Genomic DNA, 22,032 nt, shown 5'->3' on the forward strand with positions numbered 1-22,032 from the left:
TATCTTACCTGGACTCCTTTATGCATCTGCAGTCAGCTGGTGGGTCCATGGGCTCTGACTTGTCAAAGATGGCCTCAGCTAGAATGGGTTTATTCTCCTCCACATTCTCCTCTAGTAGGCTAGGCTAGGTATGTCATCATAGGAGTAGCAGAGTTCCATGAGGAAAAGCAGAAACATTCAAGACTTTTTCAGCTGGAGGATCAGAGAGTGATCAGTCACTCACCATAACAGCCTGAATTACTTATGTGGGTAGACAAGTGGACAATCAAAGCTTGTAGGAATGTCTGAGAAAGTAAGGTCATCAAGCCATGAAAACGAGACCATGAAGAATGTGATCACTGTCATGTCTTTGGAAACTTTCACCTCTGTGGGAGGTGCTGCCGAACATGCGTTGGTGAGTTTGAGGCTGATTTTGGTTGGTTAGGCTAGCAGCTGGGGAGACTGGTTGGACACAGAGTGTAAGAGAGGACTGAGGACAACCTGGGGCCCATCATTTCTCTCACTTCAGTATTCAAATGAATATAAAAGTCTACCATTGTTTCTTTTCTGCTTTGTGTGTCTCGACACAATGATCACATTGTTATGGACATTTCTTTCTAGATTTACTAAGGTAACTCACTTTTTATTTGTTCACTAAACATAATGTCATTCTCTCCTCCAGTCTCCTCAATACACTCTTTTCCATCTTTCCCTTGCCTCTTTCTCTCGATATTTTCACCCTACTTCCTTAGATTCTACACGCTGCACTTTTTGGACAGCTCTCGTTTCCTCAAATTTTGTCACTATTTTCTTTCAACTAAATCCTTACCTGACCTATAGCCAATTCTATTAGGCCACTGTTCTCTATAAATTAGATACAAATCAGTTAATAAATTGAGCCTGCTATCAATTGAGTGGCTTTATGGAGATCCATATCCTATAACATAAGATTGATTCTAACTGGGGAGTATAGACCCTACTGAACATCAGAGAAGAATTTTGGTGTAAGAACAGTGCATTTGTTAAGTAACACAATGCATATTGTTACTGGCTTCATAAATGGATACATTTTCTGAGAAAACTACAGGTTGTAATTTTAAAAAATTAATAAGCTGCTATGGCAGGGGCTGACATCCCAAAGAAGAATTCCTTAGAAGGGAATGATGCATGCTTGTACTTCGCGTACAGCTTCAAAGACTTGTGAAGTCATGGATGAGGCTGGGTGTTACAGGATCTCATGGCACCAAAGGAGTGGAATATGAAAGAATTCTCCTTTTGATATAGCCCTTTGATTTTTCAAAAGTCTGTTTTCTATGATGCAAGACACAGAACAATGCATTTGTGACATACATATTTTCACATTGTGAATATATAATGTGAATTGATATAATACACTTCTCTGCTGCAAAGCTTAATGCATTTATTAATGGTAGATACATGTTATGTTTCAAAAAAGCCCTTACATTTGTGTTGTATTTTATACTGACTCAGGTATTATATGAATTTATATAACAATATTAAGTGATTAAGCTACAAAATTTGTTTTATAACAATAAATTGTATTAGGAATATGCATTTGGAAGTATAAAGAGTAAAGGACCCAGAAGTATGACTAATACTCCAAAAGTGGAGCAGAGCCAAAACAAATACAAATTTCCCCATGACAAGTAATTTTATCCCTGTGCTTTAAAACTAAACCACTTTGGTGAACTTGAAAAAATATAGTCTTTGGACTCAAATTCATTAGATTTTATTACTTTTCTCACTTCACATTTTTACATTTGTGTTTTCTGAACATAGATCCCTTAAAAACCTGCAAAGAATATATTGCTTATTTAGGGAATGTATTTAAAAATGATATTTTAGGGGCAGCAGAAAATTTTTTCAAAAGTCAGAAACTCAATCATACTTCTTCAGTCTTCGTTTCAAACAATAAAAAATTTTGGAGTAAATTTTAGATTGTTTGTTTTCAATGAACTTTATTAATGCACAAAACTTTTGAAAAATATTAAAAGATCTTATTAGAACATATGAATGTTGCTTTTGATAGATTTGCAGCGTAGGAGGAAGTGGTAGAAGAACTATTGAATAATTTTTATGTAGAAAGGCATTATAAAGAACATTTTTAAAAAATTAACTATATGATACAAGTCATGTTGAGTCAGTCACTGTAATTTTATAAAGCCATGGCTACTTTTTAAATGAGACTGAAAAAAACCAAAGGTCATAAATCTAGTGTATTGAATATTTTTTTTTGCAATACTAGCCAATGATCATTGTGTTAACATCCTTAAAAATGCAAATATTAATTTTGTTCCTAGAGTATTTTAGAAATGATACAAATAAGCTCTAAAAAATAAAACAAGTGTTCTTCCCTGTCTGTGATACATATTTCCCCACAAGTACATATACACACTTGATGTAGAAAATAGCCTAAAACTTAACCATGGCAAGAGAAGCAAATTGTCATAAGCTTTAACAGCATCAAAATACTGACCATGATTCAGACAAACCAATTTATCATCATCTTTTAAGTATTTTTCTGTAACCAATTTATTGTATTCAAAACTGTCATGTCATCCCTTCCCTTCTTGTCCCTTCCCTTATTTTCCTTCCCTTTCCTTTTCAACAAGAGAAAAACCTCTGTTCCGCTCATTTTGTGATTTGTTCTGTTATAATGGTCTGTCAGCATATCTGGTTCTATCAGCACTACTGACAGTTTATGTGAAGTTACACTGTCTTTGTAGCAAAGATTATCCCTATAACCCTAGATGGACATCTTCAGATCAGCTTTTAAACACAAAACAAAATGAATGTTTTGTTTTTCTTATTAGGAAGCTTCCATTAGTATATGATACATCTTTCAGTTTTCTTATATACCATTTTCAATCTATATTTGTATATCAGGCAATTCACAGATATTCACTCTTTGTTTTGTTAGTTTAGAGTTGAAATAAGCACATATAAGATTAGCTGAGTATATTTATTTTCTTGGTATTTCCAGGGTAGCTCACAAAACAAATTTCTGTTAATGAAGATGCAACATTACCGGGCTAAAGTTGTGTGCAAGAATTAGTGGTAAAATATCAAAGAGATATGCTTAATTTTTTAGCCCAGGCTTTCCTAACCCTCACTAACTTTATAATGGCTCCCTTTCCCCGAGTAAAATACATTATAGAATACAAAAGGGATTTCTTTCATATACGTGAGTACTAGCTAGTTTACCCACTTAAAGAAAAAAGGGAAAAAGAGAATTTGAAGAGGTAAAAGACAAATGTAAAATTAGAGGGGAAAAAAGAGAAAAACAAATATAATGCAGGAAAAATCATGGGACAGCAATGCAAGAGTGGAAGTGACCTAGCTATAACCCATTTTAAGCATTTCAACCCCTGCCGTATTCAAACTATACACTTTTATACTATGAACCTACAAATGCCCTAGATCCTGTGTCTGAATTACAGATTATGCTTTTAATATCAAAAGCACAAATTGTCACATCGCCATCTGATAAGAATCAGAATATTTTGGACCCTGTAAAATAAAGACTCTATGGGTTTCTGGTCACTAATTAGACCCTATCTATCTCATTTATTTGGTGATTTTAAAAAATACCTTGATTATAATTAAAGATCTCTGGAGAGGTGATTTTGCTACTTATCAACTGCTTGATCTTTTTATATAGGATTAGAAAGAAAGAGAAAACTACTCTGTGATAAGCATTCTGAGATATTGTCAGCCAGAGGGTTTAGCCTAAGGCAATGTATCTCAAGACATTTATTTCCAAAAAAGGGGTTTGTGGCTCCTGCATATCTATAAATTTGGCAACAGATTAACATTTAATGATCTGTGTTAGCTTTCATTTTTGAGTTAAGGTATACTTACCTATGCTTTATTAAATTGCAAAGGTAATTTACAAAGTGTAATCATTAACTTTTTACCGAAAATTAAAGCTATATATATATATATATATATATATATAGGGGGAGAGAGAGAGAGAGAGAGAGAGAATGCCGGTTTTCAGAAGGATTAATACCATGATATTTTTAAAAATTGGAAAGTTGTAAAAATGAACACTTAAATGTAGCTATTATATTTTGACTTGTGGTACCCTTTTCTCTGGGGCTCTAGGCCAGCTAAGCCCTTTTGGTTGATAGCACAGAATAGGGAACTCAATCCAAGAAACAAGCTGCTACAATGTCTACAACAACCAGCCAAAAACACAGAAAAAGTTGACTTTTATTTTTCAATCCAAAATCCCATTCCATAGGTAATGCCAATAATTTGAACAGGTCATGAAAATTGAATGTGCAACTGCTTGATTTATTCAAATTGTTTGCAACTAAAACAGCAGGAGATGCCACAGATGTGGTCCAGAAACTCAAGGGTATACAGGCTTAATTTAACCCCTTTATTCAAAACACAAATTCTTTCCTAACTGATACTGTCATGGAGGAAGACATTTTCCTTCTAGGTTCTTCTGGATGGTCTAAATTAAATTTACATGAGACAGATTAACAGGAGAAAGTCAAACAAAAGTTTAATAACATAGAAGAGACCCAGGAAAACTGAGTAACTCCCTAAAATGGCCAAAACCTTCACCTTAAATACCATCTTCAAAAGAGGATGTTGAGGGTTGTGGTTTGGGACTTCAAAAGGGAAGAAGGAAATTCACATGGAGAAGGAAAAGCAAACGTTTGGTAAACGAATGTTTGCTTGTGCATATAGAGAAAATGGGGCACAGAGTGAACTCTGATCTCTAGGCCCTGCTGAGTTTCTCCCATCACAACCAGCCCATAATCTTTGCAGATATGTCGGGTGATAGCTATATTCTAGGAACAGGCTCTTTTTTTAAAATTGAAATACAGTTGATTTACAATGTTGTGTTAGTTTCTGGTGTACATAAAAGTGATTCAATATATATATTATTTTTTAGATTCTTTTCCAGTATAATTTATTACAAGATGTTGAATATTGTTCCCTGTGTTATACAGCAGGACCTCCTTTTTTATCTATTTTATATATAGTAGTTTGTATTTGTTAATCCCAAACTCATAATTTATCCCTTTCCCCCATTTTTCCTTTGGTAACCTTAAAATTGTTTTCTATGTCTGTGAGTCTTTCTGTTTTGTAAATAAGTTCATTTGTATCATTTTTTTAAGATTCCACATTTAAGTGATATCATATGATATTTGTCTTTCTCTGACTTACTTCACTTAGTATGGTAATGTCTAGGTTCATCTATGTTGCTGCAATGTCATTATTTCATTCTTTTTTATGGCTGACCAATATTCCATTGTATATATATATATACACCACATCTTCTTTAGCCATTCATCAGTCAGTGGACAGTTAGGTTGCTCCCATGTCTTGGCTATTGTAAATAGTGCTGCTATGAACACTGGGGGGAATGTATCTTTTCAAATTCGAGTTTTCATCTTTTCCAGATATATGCCCAAGAGTGGGATTGCTGGATCATATGGTAACTCTATTTTTAGTTTTTTCAGAAACCTACATATTATTCTTCATAGTGGCTGCACCAATTTACATTAGGAAAAGGCTTTTGATCTAAATTCTTTTAAGCAGTTAAGGGAGAGGAAACAAGAAAAACTTCTTGAATCTTCTGTTTCTTAAACATAATCAGCCTAAATTAATCCTCATGTCAAAGAGAGACATTTGGGGATGGCCGATTGCTCCCTTACAATATCAACCATTGTCTGAAGATGAGCCAGAGAATATGGGTCTGCAGGGAAGGGTTTAAAGGTGCCCTGGAGATGCTGGTCTCCTCATCCGACAAAGAAGCTGTGCAAGGCCTGGGGAGCCAGCGAGCTTGTGCTAATTGCCCACTTTTTCCATTTATCCCAGTGCGTGTGCAAAAATTATTTCTTATGTATTCCATGACATTAAAAAAGGTCTCAAAACCATTTTTTCCTAGACAGACTTTCTTCTAAGGTAGAACTAGCTAGGTACATCTTTCACATGAATAATAATTATTGATACTTAATTTTTGGGTAATATTTTTCATTATAATATAATTCCCATAAGATGATGGGGTTGTGGGTTAGAGGTTTGTTACCAACTCACCATGGAGCCATGATTGTGCTGTTTAGTATTATGGAATCCTATTTAGCTGTGCTCTTGCTTCGCCTTCTTTCTTCATTCTAAAGAAGGTAAAATGTAATACAATTCTGTTTCTTTCCCTATCTTCCTTGTTACTACACAGTCATACTGATGCAAACACTCTTCTTAAACTTGCTAAACTAACCCACTTTCATCTACTCACTAAATTGATGTCTTTCTCTTCTCTAATGCTGTTAAGTTGTCTTCTCACCAATACTGTTCACTCAATACTATACTATTTGTTTTTATCCATAGATCAATAGAAATAGCTTTTTTCTTCGTATCTCTGTTAATGCAAGAGGATTTTAAATAACAGAATGACACATTGGATTTTCTATCCTGATGTTTAGGGGAAAATAGATGCTGTCATTTGTTGGGTACTTGTAGTATTGCAGATACTTTTGAAATAATCTGTATTAGTTGTGAAAATTGGCTCTTTTTTGTTGTTTCTAAAAAAGTCATATCAGCAACAATAAAGTCCAGTTTATAGTCAAAAGTGTAAGGCTGGCTTTTTTTCAATTTGAATTTTCTCTACCCAAATAACTCTTATTGCAAGTAGCCATACATATAATTTTCATAAAAATGAAAATGGTTCTGTATTGATTGATTGCTTATAGCCATGTTCCCTGCCTGTTTTATGTATGCTTCCATCCTAAGAGCCTTGAAATTTTTCTTGGTCAGTCATAAACGCTTAGAATATCCCTTTCCCTCTTTTTTTTTTTTTTTTTTTTTTTTGGCGGTACGCGGGCCTCTCACTGTTGTGGTTTCTCCCATTGCAGAGCACAGGCTCTGGACACGCAGGCTCAGCGGCCAAGGCTCACAGGCCCAGCCGCTCCGCGGCATGTGGGATCTTCCCAGACTGGGGCATGAAACCGTGTCCCCTGCATCGGCAGGCGGACTCTCAACCACTGCGCCACCAGGGAAGCCCCCCTTTCCCTCTTTTAAACATGAGAACCATCCAGCAAAGTTTCTATCAGAATTATTATTCAAACATATTTTTTGGCTGAAAATTTTTAACTGTGTTCAAAGCTAGTGGAATAGTTTCAAACATTTGCTAAACATAAGAAAGACAGTAAAACACTTGTTCAGTACGATCAAGAAACACTTTAGGTATTCTTAAACATCCCCAGAAATTCCAAATCTTTAGGGTGGCAACATTCAGGTGAGGGTAGTGTAGGAAGAAAATTTTAATGATACGTGCTGTGTGCATACTTGCGGAGGTGATAATGGTCCCCGGTTAAATTGTAACAGAACCATTGAGGTCAGAAAACAGAGCATACATACAAAGTGTAATATCCTCAATATAAATACTTCTGTAACATGAATTTTTCAAAGCAATGTAATTCTGTATTGCTATAAGCAGTATTATATTTTACCCAAGGAAATTTCCATAAAGAAGCAGAATTGAAGAAAAAACTATACATTGCTAGATACTCTCCATACATAATTTAAGGGTTTCAAATTCTTTAGGATCTATATCACTCCAGCTATTTCACCTATGAAAATTGGCCTTTGTTCCACATCTTAAGATTATTATAGAAAAGTCGAAAGAGGCCATAGGTAAAAATGTTCACACAAAGGGTGAATATACAGCATGCAAACTATAGATCTTCAATAGACCATATGGAGTCAGAAGTAAATTGTAAATAGCCATGGTAAATTGAATCTTGAGAATTATCAGTAGAATTAGAAATTTCTACCAGAGAGAATGTGATTTCACTGTATCACACTTGTTATTATTGATTTATAGTTTTTATTTTATGTTTCTGCCCTTAATAAGCATGGACTGTGAGTCTGCTCTGTGCTACAGACTAAGGTGGAGACCAAGATGATCGTGACCCAGTTCTGCCCTTCAAGGAAGCTAACACTAGTGGGAAGAACAGTAGTATAGGTTAAAAACAAACAAACAAAACCAGAACTACATAGCTATCTTTGTTGAGGTCAAATGGTATTTACAGACTGTCTGTACTTCAGAAATTCAGCCGTGTCAGCAAAAGCAAGTTGTAGTTGGAGAAGTCTCCTAGAAAATGACAAGATTTGACTGGATCCTTAAAGAATGGAGAAAATATGTCTAAACAGAGAGGAGATGGAGAGATCATTGCAGGAGGTGGGCAACCTTCCAGGAACAACAAGGAACTAGGGATTTGTGGTGAATAGCTGAGTCTGGCTTAAGCAACTGATTTCCAATGGCAAACAGCTGGTGAGAAGATGGGAAAGGCAGGCTGGAGTGAGAAGGAAAATGTGGTCCTTCCCCAGGTAGTTGTTAGAGGAACCCTTTCAGGGCTGCCTCTCTCCTGCACAGCAGGTCTAAGGAGGAAGGTGGCACCAGGCAGGACTGTGTGAAAATTTATTATTGCTAATGTTGTTTTGTTTTTTAATTCATTTGGTGGGACTTAAGGCTTATGGAGGAGGTTTGTCTGTATTTTTTCTTTTTGTAAAACTTTGTTAGTTCAATTTTTGCCTAAGGCCTTATTTCCATGAAAATCTTCCTGAGCTGTCTGGAATGTGGGTATCATTCCCTCTTACATAGACCCAGAAAAAATTGAAGCCCTGTCATATATATATATATATATATATATATATATATATATATATATATATATCTATATATATATATATATTTTTTTTTTTTTTTGTGGTACGCGGGCCTGTCACTGTTGTGACCTCTCCCACTGCGGAGCACAGGCTCCGGACGCGCAGGCTCAGCGTCCATGGCTCACGGGCCCAGCCGCTCCGCGGCATGGCATGTGGGATCTTCCCGGACCGGGGCACGAACCCGTGTCCCCTGCATCAGCAGGCGGACTCTCAACCACTGCGCCACCAGGGAAGCGGAGACCTGTCATATTTTTATTGTCCTTCTATGTGTAGGAAAGCAGTTCTTAAGCCTTCCTCAAAAGAGGAAATAGCTCTCTCTGTTCCTAAGGACCTAAAGTGTTTCCACAACAACCAACTTATCCCTCTCTAAGAACCCTCTCACTTGTCCTGGAAGTCTCAGAGGTACAACTGTGTGTTGGCATGTATTTTCTAACAACAACGAATAGTTTTGATCTGTGGCCAATAGGATTAAATTGCTACAAAGTTTGTTGAATGCTCTGAGATTGACTGTGGTCTCCAATTTCAGAACTATTTACTATTTGCCAAACATCACGTAGACCCTCTGACTAGATAGCCTGTCGTCTGGAAACACCATCACAGAGTTCTTAGGTTTGTCCTGGAGGCGATGTGAAATCAGATAATATGACACTCTATTACCAGCCTCCAGTGGTATGTTAGATCAAGAGTGAACATCAGGATGCCTTGGTTTAAGGAATCAAGCAAGTTGAATTTGTCAAGTCCCAGGAGTGGAGGTGACACAGGAAACTGAGAGGAAAGTTAGAGTAGCAGAGAGGGTAGAAGAAGAGGGTAGTGTTATGGAAGTCTTAGCAGAGGAGAGATTTCAAGAAGAAGGAGATGATTAATGCCACAAACAGAAGATAACACACACACACACACACACACACACACACACACACACACACACACACATACACACACATAAACACACACGTATTTTCTGTTACATTCAGCAGTAAGGGTATCATTGGTGACCTTTTTCCAAAGCAATTTTAGTGAAGTGTTAGGGGACCAAAGACACTTAAGAAATGAATGTGATGTAAGCAAAAGAAGACTCAATAATCCTTCAAGGGCCTTGGTAGTGAAAAGAAAAAGAAAGATTTTAGAAAGCTATGGGGTAAAAAGGGTCAATGGAATTTTGTTTTGTTTTATTTTTCGGGGTGGAATAATCTTGTGCATGTTTAGCTGCTGAAAACATGAGCAAAAAGAGTGAGAGAGACTGAATACACAGAGTAAAAAAAGGGTTAATTGACAGAGTAATATATTTGAAGAAATAGGAAGAAAAATGTAGGTGTTGTCATTGAGCAGAAATAGGGTATCCAAAAGGCATCTTATATTCTTCCAAGAATGGAAGTAAGGAGAAAAAGTAGGTTCAGGAAAAAAGGAAGACAGATAAAGAGAAAGCATAGAAGTATGTTGGTAGCTGAAAGAGGATTAAAGTTCATTTTTTAAAAAATTTATTTTGATGTGAAAAATGATAGCATGTGTTTTGGTCTGCTCATCAGGTTCCAGGTTATAAGGTGCTTGATGTGTCAGTAGGATTGTACTTGTAGATCATGCTTGCTATAGATCATGTTTGATTTATTTTTCCTAATGAAACAGATTAAATCTGCTGCTTAGAGTGAGAAAAAAATGCTTTTTTTGCATGGTTAAGTTCAGCCTCAAAATCCCTGTTGCACCCATGCCGGTTTAGAGCATGAACCAGAGCAAGATAATAAGACCTTTAAATGAAACAAAACAAAATTCCTTATACCACTGTGTATCTCAGAGTCCAGAGAGATGGCAAAGAGCTCAATCACATAGGGCCTGTGGGCCACTGTAAGACTTTGGACGGTACGTTGATTAAGGTGGAATACTATTGAAGTGTCTATTGGAATTACAGGATTTAATGTATTTTAAAATTGTCACCCTATATGCAGTGGAGAGTAGACTATAAAGGGTTAAGGATGGAAGGCCGCAGAAACAGAAATCTATTGTGATAATTCAGTGACAGATGAAGTTAGACTGGACTAGGGTTGTCATAGTGCAAGAGATGTGTAAGAAGAGATTAGATTTGATGCATATTTTAAAGTTAAGAGAGGTGATATATTGATTCAAGTGAGATGTCAAAAAAAAGAGGCATCAAGGTTGACTCCAAGATTTTAAAATGTCAGTTACTGAGGTAGAAAACTAAGAGTTTTTTGCAGGGGAAGGGTAAACCTAAAGTCTCTAATAGATGTCTAAAAAGAGATGTCAAGTAGCAAGTATGAGATCTGAGTTTATGAGGGAAATTGAGTTTGGAGAGACAATTAGCATTTAGGTTTAGTTAGCATGTTCATGTCATTTAAGGTAATGCAGTTGGATGAGATAACCAAGGAAGTGACTGTAGGTGGAGGAGTGATGGACTCTGAGATGTGCTTCATGATGTGCCATTATTTTAGAGGCTGGAAAAATTAAGAAAAACAAGCAAAGGAGACTAGGGGAAAGTTAACTGTGAGGAAACAAGAGTAACTAAAATAGACATATATCATAGAAGTCAAGGGATGAAAAAATTACAGATATGAGTTAGTGGAAAAAAATGGAACAATTGTTACGTTTGATAGATTAGGAAGAGAATTAAGAATTTTCCATTGGTTTTGGCAATCTCAAGGTCACTGGTGACACTGAACATAACAGTTAATGTGGAGTAACCAGGATAAAAGAGTGATTGGACTGAGTTCAAGAGAGGAGACAAATTGGGAATCATGGGTATAGAAGCTACATTTAAAGAGTTTTATTTTAAAGGGAAAGCAGAAAAATGTGTTGGTAACTGGAAAGGAATGTGAGGTCACAATTTTAAAAATAGTTTTTTTTAATATGAGAAATAGCATTTGTTTTTGGCTGGTGCTTATGTTTCAGATCAGAAGAAAGAATTAATGATGAAAGAAAGAAAGGAACAGTAGCGGATCAGTGATGGGATCCACTGCAAAAGTGGAAGAGCTTGGCCTTGTGTGGGATTTTGAAAAGTTTATCCCTGGCAACAGGAGGAAATTCATAGAATACAAGTAGGGAGCCAGATCAGCTGGGAGATATGGTGGTGGTCATTGGGGAATTTAACTTTCTCTTCTGACATTTTTTTCCCCCAGAGGAATATGAATAAAGGTCATCACCAGAAAGTGAGAATCATGGAGGAGGTATTGGATGCTCACCGGGAGAGCAAGATTTAATTTTACTATCTCATGTAATAATACAATTTTTTATATCTCATCAAAATCTCTGGTCCACTGATTCTGTCATCTTTTTTCATCATCCATCAGCCCCCTCCATGCTTCACTTCATTTCTTAGCCCATAGCATGATAGTCTAATCACTTCCTGGAAAGTGCTCTCAACTCCCTGGGCTCCTTAGACTCCACTCATGTGTGGCTGGTGGGAAGCATACATTGGTTCAGTGCAAAAGCCTCCTTTATTTATGATTGTATTCATGCTGCTGAATGCTATAGGAGAACACTATAAGGCAAGGTTGCATGATTTCATTTTAATTACATAAACATAAACTTAATAGTTAATACTTATTGAACACCTATTTTTATCTAGAAAATTTGCTTGTTCATCTTCTGACCATGATTTTTCTCTCTTCTTAACTTACTTATGTCTCCTTCCTTTCAAAATAATGACTTTACCTCACACTTCACTAAGAAAATTGAAGCCATCCAGTGGGATGCATTCATCTTTCCATCACCAAATTTATAAATTAACCTGCAGCTGCAACGATATTTTCTTCATTTTCACTAAAACGGTGATGATGAGAAAGTGCCTCACTTTCTCAAAGCCCAAATCTTCCACATATGCGACTGATCCCATTCTTCCTTGTCTTTATAAAGACATATCTCTTCTATTTTCCATCTGTCCACTATATCATAATTCTATTTGTTTCCATCAGCACACTACCTACTTTTTTGTAAAATGAAACTCTCGGTGCTTCTTGTATTTAAATTTTCACTCAATTTATTAAATCAAAGATTTAATATGCTTGGTTTTCTTAAAAGTTTCAAAGATGTAGAAAAATAAATGCAACACTTGCAGTGTATCTCAATCATTCCAAACTTATCATTATGTCTACACGTAGTTCTAACATAAATTATCAGTACCATTCACTTATGCAATTCTCTTTTATTTTTGTACCAGTATTGTAACTGCACTTACTAATCAAGCACAGCTTCACTTACCTGAGCAAGGAAGGTAGCATAGCCATTCTGGCTATGGCCAGTTGATTCTTGCCCAGAAATCGGATGTGTCCCCAAGGTGATTGAAACTCAAACCACATTAGGTATGTTGTGTCCCTTCTCAGTTTAAGTTTTGCCAGCCACTTCTATGGCACTTTCCAAATCCTGCCTATTAGCAATGGCTTCCTGTGTCATCGAAACTTAAATTTTATTTTTGAAATTCAAGATCTCTGAGTCAGCAGAATTTGTTTCCCATCTTTCAGTTTGGCACCATCCTTTGTACCATTTAAAAAAAAAAAAGTTTTTGACCCTTTCTTAAATCTCCTAAACAACTTTGACTTAGTGTATCTAGGATGTAATAACCAGATCTTCAGTTTTCTATGCTTTCAGCTCCTGTTCTATGGTATAATCTATCAGAATCTGTAAAATAGCAATACTACAGATACGTTCTAGCGTATCCTCATTTAAAAGTGCTTTCTTTTGCTCCAAATATGCCTCATTTATTTACTCCTCTTATTGTCACAAATTCTTGATAGAGCTGTTGTATAACCAGTGTCTACTTCTTCTACACCTAAGATAAGGAAGAATAATACTCTTACTTCACACCGAGGATCATTTTTATTATACTTCTAGTCCTTCTCACTCAATCTACTTAAGATGAGTAGCATGTGCTATTGGTGATTTTGGGAAAGGAACAGAATGTACATGGATGGCTTTTGAATTAGTTAAGAGTATGAGTTATCAGGGCTTCCCTGGCACAGTGGTTGAGAGTCTGCCTGCCGATGCAGGGGACACGGGTTCGTGCCCCGGTCCCGGAAGATCCCACATGCCGCGGAGCGGCTGGGCCCGTGAGCCATGGCTGCTGAGCCTGCGCGTCCGGAGCCTGTGGTCTGCCACGGGAGAGGCCACGACAGTGAGAGTCCTGCGTACCGCAAAAAAAAAGAGTATGACCTATGGCTAGTGAGAAGCTGCTGCATAGCCCAGGGAGATCAACTCAATGCTTTGTGATGACCAAGAAGAGTGGGATAGGGAGGGTGGGAGGGAGGCTCAAGAGGGAGGGGATATGGGGATATATGTTTACATATAACTGATTCACTTTGTTGTACAGCAGAAACTAAAACAACATTGTAAAGCAATTATACTCCAATAAAGATGTGAAAAAAAGAGAGTATGAGTTAAAAACGTAAACAAAAACAAAAAACATAAAATAAAAACCAAAACAAGAACCCTGCAAAGACTCATTGGATTCAACAGTTTATTTAACTCTCAATTTTTGGCTTAGAGGTTGGCAGAAGTTTCAAGGGGGTTAGGCATGCTGGCTGAGGAACATCTATTATCTTCAACAACTGGCTTCCATTTCCTGACTGAAAGTGTCTGTTCCAATTATCACAGTTTCCCAGCAAGCAGGAAGGAGAAAAGAGGAAATGGAGGGAAAGAAGCCTTTTTTTTTTTTCCTAGATGTCACCTGTGTGTTGCACATATCCCTGTACTCTCAATTCAGTTGAGACTGTGGCCACTTAACCACGAGGGAAGCTGAGAAATTTTCTTTTTATTTGGGCTTTCCTGGCTCAAAATCAAAGGGAAAGGTAGGTTGTTAACAGATGGATGAATGGGTAGTGAGGGGTGATTAGCAGTTTCTTTTCCTCTGGCCACTCAAATATTAATGCATATCATCTCCCACACTTTTCTCCAAAAAGATAGTACAAAGTTCCATTCTGCACAGAGTCCACCATCTTTGGGTAATATGTAATGCTCTTCACTGAGTCTGGATGTTACTCTTCAAGGTCTTGTGACATATACATTGATAAACAAATTATTGCCCTCACTCCCTAGTATACGCACACACACACACACACACACACCCTAATACACAGTATAATGGAAACAGAATATTGTCAATAAAAGCCCTATTTTGGCCATTCAGAATTAGAAAGAATAGGCAACACATAGCCCTCACTAGTTCATAATAATGATGAACTCCTACTCGGGCAGGAATTATAAAGACTTTCTCAATTTTCAGTGGAAAAGTTCCTTGGTTAGACCTTTTCTTGTCTGGTTTGTCCAAGCTTTTGGCTTGCCTTCTGAAGATTCTTTCGTGTCTATTATGTAGTCATTGTTTTCAATCATTTATGCTTTTATTTATTTATATTCTTCCATCTATTCTTCCTTCCTCAAAGTAACTGAGGTTACATGAGGCTATTTAATAGAAATAAATAGTTTTGGCTGGGAAGAAACACTGTAGTATGATCTTTGTCACCATATCTGAGAAATCTTAGGGAGATGTGTTAGACTCTGGAAAGTAATTTTATCTTTTTTAGGTAGAGTTATACAGGAAAACTAGTATTTGCAATACTGTTGGGTACTCAGATTCTACACTTACAGTTAATTCAAATTGCAAACCACAGGACAAGAAAACATCCTTTGGGAGAAAAGTGGTCCGTTTTGTCTCTGTTTGTAACCTGGCTAATTCTTGCCTGTCTTCATTAATCTCTTTCAGGATCTTGCTAAAAGCAACAAGTTGAAGTCACAGACTACTGCACACTTACCTTTTCTGAACTACTTATAGGTTTGGAAAGCATGTGGTTTGCCTTCCACACTACTGTAGCTGACCAAATATTTTGTCATGACATAATAAAGGTTACCAGGTTTTAAAACTTTTTATGTTCTTGATGCTCACAGCCCACCTGAGAAGCCAATGCTTCACTTGAGATTTTTATTATGGCAGCACAACATTGCTAAGTTCCAAATTATATATTAATTATGGTGTAGCATAAGTTACTGTAACAATTAAGCCCCAAAATACAGTCAGTCAACAAGAGAAAATCTTTCATGCTTGAGTTCAGAGGGATATGAAGCTTCTAGGGTGGTTAAGTGGCTGATACAAAAGATAATCCAGAGATTCAGGCTTGTGGAGTGGCTCTCCTATCCTTGACATGTAATTTTCATCTCTGATAGGCTTTTTGTTTCCATCTCTCTGAACCCAGACAGGGAAAAAGAGAAATAGATGATAATATACTTTCTTTTTAAGAATGGGACCTGAATTTTGTCTGTCACTTTATCTGCCACTTAATCTGGACCACACCAGAAGCAAGAAAGACTGGGCAATGTGGTCTCTATACATCCATTTGTCTTGCTAAAGTTCAGTAGAGAGGAGGTACAGTTCTAAAATCGTGAAGGGAAATGTGGTACTGGAAGACAATTAGTAGTCTCCACTACTAACTAGAGGATAGATGCATTCTTCTACTGTTCATGCTATGTAGAAAATGTGTTGGGATTGAAGCCCCAGATCTGTCATTTAAGGACACTTGAAAGCGAATTTCTCTATGTACTGGGCTGAGGGAACCATCTTTTTCTTATACATAGATGGATAAATGACGTCTGTTCTTTAGATCAAATCTACCCTGTGGATATATCCTATGCTTTATAAGAAAAGGAAAATATAAGGAAACATATATTGGCCACACAGCTTTAGTCTCCACTTCAGTTTTACTAGTTATAAATTTGTTATTTTGATCTCTATAGCTCTTATTCCTACATGTATTTATCATGTGAATCTGAAACTGGTAGGGAAGAGAGGGTATAATTTATCAGTCTTTTAAACTTCACAATCTTCTATTTATTCTTTAACATAGATTTCTGACCTGGTAATAGCTCCTCTGCTCTTCTAAAATTTTTCATGTCCAATTCACCAATGATCTTCATGTTTCCTCAATCCATAGATATCTTTTAGGCCTCAACTTACTTAACCTCTTAGTGGTTCTTGTCAGAGTTAGCTACTTGTTTTTTGTTTAACTGCCTTCTTATTTGTTCACATGATTTCATACTTCCCTGATACTCTTACTATCTGACTGGTTGATTCTTCCTCTTTGACTCTTCTTTGTTTATTTAAACTCTAATTATTATAGCTCCTGAGGACTTGGTTATCAAATTTGTTTTTACATTCACTCTGTGGTAAGTTGTACTATTGTTTGCAAATATTTATTCTCCTTTACTCTTTCACTGTTAACCTCCCAATGAATGATTATAATTTTTCATCCCATTGGCCAAGTGACTAAATTTTGTCAACATTGTGTGAGCAGATCTGCTATATGCCATATCTGAGCAGGAACTAAAAACAATGACATGCTTTGGCTTAGCTTCTCTTGCTTTTCCCCTCTGGTATGAGAAAAGTCATGTTCTTGGTTAGAGCTGTCCCTTCACCCTCGCCTGCAGTCTTAGAGGACAAATGTAGAAGACTCAAAACTTCCCACAGGTAAGAGCAGAAGAACAGTTATCCCAGAGAGTACAGACAAAAGGAGTGAAAAATAAACCTGTGTTGTTAGCCAGGAGTTTTGGGGGATGTTTGTTACACAACATAGATTATGAAAGCTGACTAATACAAACATTGGCACCTAGAAATGTACTCCTAAAACAAAAATGTAGTACATGTAACATTGGCTTTGGGACCAGTAGAAGGAAGAAAAAAATCTCCCCAAACTGTTATTAGAAACTGGAAAAACAGTGCCCCATATTATGCAGTTAGGAAAAAAAAAAAACAACAACCCATCAGCTGTGATAATTTGGAAGGCAGGTAATGTGTCTAATAGAACTGTGGCTTTGACCTATAAGGTTTGGAAAGTAAATGTTGTTATGAGGGTTAGGTATTATGCTGCATTGGATATAATACTACCAGCAAGAAATGAGCTCAGGAAAAAAAAAAAAAAAAACAAACCTGCTTGTTTTCAAGAAAGGATATGAAGGAAATTAGAATTTTGAATATCTGAGACTTGCAGGGTTAGGAAATATAATAGGTTCTCTTCTATAAGCAGTAAATATAAAATTGAGAAATGTTTTGAGACCCCAAACCTCATTAAGATGCATTCTTAGGGGCTTCCCTGGTGGCACAGTGGTTGAGAGTCTGCCTGCCGATGCAGGGGACACAGGTTCGTGCCCCGGTCCGGGAAGATCCCACATGCCGCGGAGCGGCTGGGCCCGTGAGCCATGGCCGCTGAGCCTGCGCGTCCGGAACCTGTGCTCCGCAACGGGAGAGGCCACAACAGTGACAGGCCCGCGTACCACAAAAAAAAAAAAAAAAAAAGATGCATCCTTAGGTCAAAGACCAAATCATGAACGTAGCTATTAAGACACATGCTCAAGGGAAAACACAAATCATAAGCATGGTTTAGCTCTTTGTTAAAATCTCAGAATAGATTTTAATGTATTTTATTTATTATTGAATTGCCTTTTGTAAGTCCTTTTAGGTGAGTTAAATAGTTCAGAATAGGTTAAGCTAAGAGTGTGATCCAATGAAAGGCAGGTATACTGAAAATATCTGGAATTAATGTAAGGAGAAAAACATGTCTCCAAAATAACAGTTTGTATGGCTATTGGAATATTAAACTGATTAGCATCAAATTGGTAAAAAATAAAATTCAACCCTGTTTTTGAGAGATTTGTAACTTTAAAGTCACTGCTAATCTGTAGAAGAGCTTGTGACTATTCAATATGTAAAATGAACTTTTAGCTTCTAATTTCTTTTCTTTTTCTTTTTTGCGGTACGTGGGCCTCTCACTGTTGTGGCCTCTCCCGTTGCGGAGCAACAGGCTCCGGACACGCAGGCTCAGCGGCGATGGCTCACAGGCCCAGCCGCTCTGCGGCATGTGGGATCTTTCCAGACCGGGGCACGAACCCGTGTCCCCTGCATCGGCAGGCGGACTCTCAACCACTGCGCTACCAGGGAAGCCCTTAGCTTCTAATTTCTATTGGAAAGAAAAAGGCAGAAAACTCTCATCACATGTTGCCAAGGAGACTAATCAAAAGGAAACTCTTCCCAGAAGGCAAGGCTTAGACCCATGGGGAAAAGTGAACTGAGGAATTCCTCCCAGCAGACAGAATCAAAAACTAATTGAGGAACATGCTCAACTACCAAGAAGAGGGATCTCTGCCGTGTTTGTCTAGCTGAATTTTAGATATTGTTGGACCAGTGATTGATTGCTCTGTGTCTCTCATTATTCTCTATTCAAATGGTAATGCTTTTTGGTGGATAATATACCATTTTATGATGGATGTGTGAGCTGGAGGAGTGCCATCATTTAGATATAAAGTAGAGATTATCACAAAATGATGGATTCACAGTCTGATGCCCTGATTGGATAAGACATTTAGGATGTCTTCCTTGAGGTATGTTTTCTGTGCAGGGGAAAAGGAAATAAATATTTGTGACTAAGAGGTTAGACTGTGTTAATAGACTATTGTTTACAAATATTTACTTCTCCTCTCCTCTTTCCCCAGCCCCTGCAATTGGAGAAGTCTATTTTTTCATTTCATATTTTTTAACTTAACAAAATGGGCGTGAGACTTAATTTGGCCAAAAGAATATGAATAGCCATGATGTTTAGCAAACTGAAGCATTAAATGTGATTGCATGGAATATCTTAGCTTCTTTCACAAAAAAAAGGCATAACTGGTATAGGGGTTGCTCTTCAACCTACAACCCAGAATGAGAAAACATGGAGCAGAGAATCAGAGAACCTACAGTGTATATATATATATATACACACACACACACACACACATATATATACACACACATATATATACACACACACACATATATAAAACATGAGCAAGAAATGAACTTCCATTGTAAGTTTCTGAGATTTTGGCATTATACGTTTCACAGCATAAAAATGTCATGGCATCTAGCTGCCAAGCACATTTCTTAAGTTTGGGAAATTTCTTATGAGTTGAGTTCCTCCAGTCCAAGGTAGAAACCAGGTATTTACTCTCCTAGACTCCTTTGCAACAAAGGCACAGACTTGGAAACTAGCGCCTGCTATCTAAGCATGTCTACAATGAACTTCAATTCACAAAAGATTAACATGAGGAAACAGGTGCCACATGGGACCCATGTTTAGCTGAGGATGGCAATAGAGGCTTTTAGGACCAGTGATGAGAGAGAATTAGGCACCAGTGCCCAGGGTCACTGATGCCAAGAGAGGTAGAAGCAGTCACAGGGGTTCTTCACTGGCACACTCCTACAGTATAGTTTGGGCATAGTATCCTTTTGTGTGGCCTTCAAGCTTGTCTTCTCTGCCTTCCAAAATGTCTGTGAGCTAATAAGCCAGTAAGACATTTTACTTCTTTAACTGTGCTATCATGTGTTCTAAGTTTCTTTCTTTCTCTTTTCCCTTCTCTCTTCTCCCCTTCCTTCTTTCCTTCTTCCCTGCTTCCCTCACTCCTTCTTCCTTTCTTTCTTTTGCATGATTGTGAATGAATCACCCTACTCCCTATGTATGGTTAAACCCTACATTAGAATTTCTCCGTGGTCTGGATACACTGAACTTCTGACAGGTTCTAGAACGCTGTATTTTTTGCAAACTCAAGGTCTTTGCCAATGCTGTGCTATTTGCTAGGGCATCTTCTCATAGCTCTTCTTAAGGCTATCTTTTCAACTTTTAAATTCCAACTTAAATGTGTTCCATAAGGTGTTCTATTCTGATTAACATATAAGAATGCCACCTCCACATCCCCTTCCCCATCCAAATTCTCTCAGAGCATCCTTTCTATTTATTTTGTCCATAAAACTAAAAATTATAATTATTTTGTTTTTTGGTTTATCTTCTATTTTTCAGAGTAGAATATAAGCTTCTTGACAGAAAAGGTCACCATATTTTGGTCACTGTTTTATCTCCATGTCCCATCAAAATATACATTGTGTGGTAGAAACTTAATGTAAATATTTGAATGAATGAGTGAGTAGATGGATGAGTGAGAATAGGTTAGGAGGTTGAGAAGTGTGATGAAGATGCAGAATGGTCACTTTGAGGAAAGGCAGAGGAAAGTAGCCAAGGATTTCTAAGCAGCGTTTAACATCCAGCTGTGGCTGGAGAACATTAATGTGTAAAACATCTACATTTTTATGTTATTTTTTTTTTTCTCTCAATACAATCCAGGCTGGGTGGAAAAGAGAGTGTTGAAAGAGGCTGTTGATTGACTGGAGAAAATGGGGGAATCAAAAGAGGTGAAGTCCAAATGTAGCACAATTAAGGAAGTCAGAACAGTAGAGGATACCGGTTATAATCAAAGTACAGTGCATCATTACATCTTAAGTTTTCTGAGGCTGAAAAATGATAAGTGATGATTATTTCTAGAATGTAGCCATGTGTATAAATACTGAAATGAAATTCACTGGAGATCAAGGAAAGGTGAGGATGGGTTTTGGATGACTCGTCTAGATTTTGAAATCAGCCAGGGTAACTTTTGCTATTCTAGTTTTTAAAACTCAACTTTTCCATTACCAAATAAGTTAATTTGATGCAAGTCAACAGACATTTGTTAAGCATACAATCCAGTTCTAGTTAGGCCTGTGTGAATAAGGTAAGGCACCCTTTCCTCTGCACAAAGAAAACCCTAAACCTGAGCGTACAGTTTGGGAAACATAACATGGATTGTATTACAGGCCCCACTGCTTCTTTAGACTTAGTACTGTCAACAGAAAAAAAAAAAAAAAGCACAACATGAGAGTTGTGAGTTAAGTTTTATTTGGAGCAAAATGAGGACTACAGCCCAATAGATGACATCTCAGATAGCTCTGAGGAACTTCTCCGAAGAGGTGGGGGGATGGTCAGTGTTATATATGGTTTTAGTGAAGGGGGATACCTGCAGTTGAGCACACATTTTGGCAGAGGCTTTCTGCTAGTCATGAGGAGCAGATGTCACCTTCAGTGATTTTAGTGCTTTTCTAGATACGAGAAGATGCAAGAATTTGGAGTCATAAAATCTTCTCCTGAAAATATCTAACTATGTGAAGGCTTGTTCTGCCATTTTTTCCCAGAGCACAGAGTGCCTCATTCCTGATCTCCACCCTGAACTTCTTTCAGGGTGTGTTGAAGGTCAGTGGCCACAGTGGCTAGTGACTTGATCCTTGTAGAGGCAGATGGCAAGTGCCAATTTTTAGTTGGCGATACTTTTGTGCTTGGTACATCTTGTACAAACATATGTTGTGGCCCAAAAGACACTCTATGACAGAAATTGTCAGAGGAGAGGAAAGGAAAGGCAAGGAATATTGCTGAGTCCCTAACAGATACCAGCCATTGTACTAAGGGTTTTAAACATGTTATCTCTTTTAATTCTCACCACAGTGTCACCAGGTTGACATGT

General features: G+C 37.3%; 1 long non-coding RNA gene across 1 annotated transcript; it reads left to right on the forward strand.

Moving 5' to 3' along the window:
• The first annotated feature begins 2,368 nt into the window (after positions 1–2,368).
• Positions 2,369–21,520, forward strand: LOC113611043 (uncharacterized). Its single transcript, XR_003429336.1, has 3 exons — positions 2,369–2,381; positions 10,119–10,124; positions 21,356–21,520. It is a non-coding gene; the product is annotated as an uncharacterized LOC113611043 (long non-coding RNA).
• The last annotated feature ends 512 nt before the right edge of the window (positions 21,521–22,032 follow it).

The sequence above is a fragment of the Aethalodelphis obliquidens genome, unplaced genomic scaffold (genome assembly GCF_003676395.1).
Source record: "Aethalodelphis obliquidens isolate GAN/ISIS:26980383/991018 unplaced genomic scaffold, ASM367639v1 scaffold67, whole genome shotgun sequence".
Classification (NCBI taxonomy): Eukaryota; Metazoa; Chordata; class Mammalia; order Artiodactyla; family Delphinidae; genus Aethalodelphis; species Aethalodelphis obliquidens.